This window comes from Aptenodytes forsteri, unplaced genomic scaffold (assembly GCF_000699145.1).
Source record: "Aptenodytes forsteri isolate BGI_AS27 unplaced genomic scaffold, ASM69914v1 Scaffold20, whole genome shotgun sequence".
Lineage (NCBI taxonomy): Eukaryota > Metazoa > Chordata > Aves > Sphenisciformes > Spheniscidae > Aptenodytes > Aptenodytes forsteri.
This window is the reverse complement of record NW_008795523.1, coordinates 2,217,631-2,221,635: the sequence shown is the minus strand read 5'-3', so window position 1 is coordinate 2,221,635 and position 4,005 is coordinate 2,217,631. Positions and strand designations below refer to the sequence as shown.

At 45.5% G+C, this 4,005-nt stretch overlaps 1 protein-coding gene across 1 annotated transcript in view; it reads right to left on the bottom strand.

The window, feature by feature from the left end:
- The window catches only part of BACH2 (BTB domain and CNC homolog 2), a 151,581-nt gene extending 147,868 nt beyond the window's left edge, over positions 1-3,713 (bottom strand). Inside the window, exon 1 of the mRNA XM_009281932.2 lies at positions 3,665-3,713. The gene's annotated coding sequence lies outside the window, so the exon portion shown is untranslated. The remainder of the gene's footprint in view (positions 1-3,664) is intronic.
- Positions 3,714-4,005: the final 292 nt, after the last annotated feature.

The window sequence follows — 4,005 nt, the reverse complement described above, 5'->3', positions numbered from 1 at the left end:
CCGCCCCGCTCGCGCTGGCGGCCAGACAAAGCAAACTCTGGTTGCATCACGGAGCAAACTCATTTTCCAGCAACCTCCCAGCCCGGAGTTTACCGCTACTGTAATCCGGTGCTGTCAACAACGCCGCCTTTGTTGCGCGCCCGTGCGCGCGGCTTGCTTGTTGGTTGGTTGTTGCTTTTTTTATTATTATTATTTATTTCAAGGAGAATTTTTGTTTTAAATGAGTAATCTGTTTTCGAGTGATTTCTCCTCTGCGCTGGCTCCACCCTGCACTGTAAACGAGACATTACCTTATACAAGAATGAATCTGCTGCATTCCTCTGTCTAGCTGCCTCGCAGCACATTTCCTACGCTCGCAGCAGCCCCGGCAGCGCACGCTCTCCCACCCCTTCCCCCCCACCTTTTTTTCTTTCCTTTTTTTTTTCCTTTTTTTTTTTTTTTTTCCTTTTCACTGCCTCGCTGTGTTTTTGTGTAAATGATCTCACATGACTCAACAAATCCATCTGCCTGGAGCAGGCCAAGTTTGGAGCCTTCCCAGGAGGGAGGAGAAGAATTGCTTTGTGGAAAGGACCTGGAGCTTTGCCCTTTCTCTGGCTCAAATTACCCGCCTGTCAGGCCTGACAGATTTGGCTAAAAATAAAAGGAAGCGGGCCGTGAAAAGGAGATGAATGAGCTCAGCAGTTCCTTAGATAACATGGGCCTGGTGTTGCCCAAAGCTCCCAGAGCAGGAACTTCAGATGCCGGGCATGTGAGTGTGGTGCTGCAGCCTAGGTGAACTTGGCTGCTCGGGGACCCAAAAAAAAAAAAAGGGGGGGGGGGGGGGGCAGAAAAAAAAGGGCAAAAACAACCATACGCTGTTGGAAATAAACGGATTAAAGACACACAGAACGGGAAAACTGCCTGCTGTAGGTTTTGAGCTTGTAAAAGGAGAGATTTACAGCATTTCCAGTGGGGAAAGGGGGCGTACGGGGGTGTGGCGGGGGGATGCACGTGATGTCAGCCTCCCGCCCTGCCCGGGGAGCCTCAGCATCCTCCCTGCAAATGCCTGCCCAGCGCCCGCAGCAGGTATTAAGCACTTAGTTTGGCAATGTAATGACACACTGCAACAATCTGTAATGTGAGGCAGTCAGCAAAGCCCTGGCTCGCAAAGCTCTTTCTCCTAACCATTAACCATATGTTTGGCTCTGCTGCCGCCCGAGCGAGCGGGTGTTCCAGCGCACCATCTGGTTTCTATCCACACAAGCAACTGCAAAGCACAGAGTATTTGCGCGGCCCCCCACTCCTCCACTCCCCATTTTCCTCCTTCACCCCCTTTCAAGCGGCAGCCTCCTCCCCGCCCGGCCCCCCACTCCTCCCCTCCCCATCTTCCCCCTACCCCCCTTCCCCCTTTCAAGCGGCAGCCTCGCCTCCCCGCCGCGATGCTCGAAGCGCTGGGAACCGCGGCCACCCCACCGAGGATGCGGCAGAAGAGCAGGGATGCTGAGGCGTGCCGTCCCCCGTGAGCTCGCACCTCTGCACAGGCACACACACAGAGAGGGAGAGCATCTCTCAGCGTCGATGCTTGTTAAAAAATAGGCGTGTTCTTGACCGGTCCAGGAGCTGCTGCAGTGCCCCTCGCATCTCACTCACGCACACACGTGCACAGGGAGCGTTCAATTTGGATTACATCAACTCCATCCCGACACTGCAAGAAGGGCTTCAAGAATGAACCTAACAACAGGAGGACAATTAGCAGTTTTATCTCCTGCCCCCAAACAGGGCTTTCTAGGCACATCGGGTGTCGGTCCCCCATCCCACCAAATTAAGAAGATTCTGGGGAAAAAAAGGAAAAAAAAAAAAAAAAAGGAGAAAAAGGAAAAAAAAAAAAAAGAGGAATGGAATGAGAGCGAGCTGAAGAAAAAGGGATTAAAATATTTACTTTTCCTGTGATAACTAAACAAGCTCTTTCTGAAACTATTAAAAAAGCTTTGAAGCGTTATATTTTAGAAGACCTTGTACCATATGTTTGCTTTATCATTTTATGAATTCTAACTACTATTTATGTTTTTAAAGCACTTCCATCCTTCTGTTTATTTCTGAAGTCACCTATGGGAGATCAGTAGTAATTTTCCTCTCAGGTTGGCCAATTTAAGATTAATTGTGACCTAATGCAAGTATTCAAGGATGCAAGCAATAGGATATTCAGCAAATCTCACACTTGCGCCTTTAAAATAAGTTTATATTCTGCAATGAGTCACACATACAGTGTTTATCCAAGTTACCAGTGCTACAAGAAAAAAAAAAAACATTACATTTGCAAATACATACAAATCGCAGCTGTAAGCACCCAACTGCTTATACCAGGACTCGTTTCTATGACTGGATATTGATTTTTTAATAATGTGTCATTATACCAATGTTGATACAGCAACTATCTTCCCGGAGTATGCAATTTAATATTAAAAAGAAGCTGGCTCTAGGAAATATCAAATCCGCACCCATTCACATGCTATTTAAACATCCTTCTTGGTCATGAACATAGCAATGCAAAGCCACAACGGCGTTTTTCCCACCTAGCACCTAACAAAGGACTCGCCAGTTAAAAACAGCTCCGTCTAAGGCAAATAGCTCTGCTATCTGCTTCTCAATAAAATACTGCAGAACCTCTCCAATCGGCGCTGGAAACCAAGAGGCTACATTAAAAAAGATGCATGTTTTTCGAATCTCCTCATATGTGTGAGAAATCAGTGCACGAAAAAGCACGCTGTAGGCCCTTATCCTGGAATCAAATACACGTGGGGAAAACCCATATGCTTGTGAAAAGCCTGATGACTTCACTGGGATTGCCTAAGAAGTTTGAGGGTAGGATCTGGCCCCAATTATGAACGTGGAGTGCAATTAGCACTGTAAACTCCCTCCCTTCATCTTCTGCTCCCCCTCAGTGAGGGAAATAATTAAAATGATGAAAAAACATAAGAGATGCATTTTAGCTAGCAACTTACATTTCCTACAAAATAGAGTCTAACTGTGTTAAAGTCCATTATTTTAAGATAAGATTGTTGCAAACATATTAGTAGCATGCTTACAATCACACATTATGTTTGCTACAGTCATGCAACAAGAAGTTGTCTTCATTCACACGCAGAAACAACCAGCGGTACTCCTCTAAAGCAGTAAAGGTCTAGGTCTGGGTCGTCTAGCACATAAAGATCTCTGATCCAGAAATCTTTTAGAAAGGAGAATTCAAGGGAAATATTCATAGATTCAGAGTTGTGCAGTCTGAAGGGACAGCTAATCATTTGACCTTCTTCCATAAAACAGGCATGGAGCTTCCCCACCTACATCGACGCAGCTGTAAGAGGTTGAATTAGAGAATCTCTAAGGTTAAAAAAAAAAAACCCATAAAACCAAAACAGAACAAAAACCGAACAGCCTCAGATTTAATAGCCTGACATAAGGGAGGAAGCTACCACAGCCCCAGAAACGTTGTCCTATTCAGCAGTCACCCGTGCTGCAAGAGCACTCACACCCTCTCGCCTGGTCTGAATTAATTTAACAGCCAGCCACGGGGTCTTGTTATACCTTGTCACCTTCCTCTACTCCTCAATCCCTGACAAAGGGCCACTGTCAGCTTGAAACCCAGACAGTTTTTAAAGCATAATAAAAAGCAGTATCACATTATTACCTGAATCCACTGAGTCCTCCTGCCAACAATGTTGTTTTCGCAATCACATTTTTCTGTTTTTAAAAACTTCTCTCTTGCCTCATCGTTCTGTGTGAAAAACAACACAAAAGAGAAAACTGATTAACTGCACATGATTATCTATTATTTGCATTACAGCAGTTGGCTTTCCCAGCAGATATTTAGGTCTTCTTTTTTTTCTGCCACGTGTCATAAAGATACTAAAACAAGAAAAAAGTCCTTTCCCCAAAATTGCTCATTGACCAAACAGAAGCGACAGAGAACAATTTGGAGGGGCGGCCAAGGTACCACAGCCCATCACTTGTAGAGCTGCAGAGGAGAAC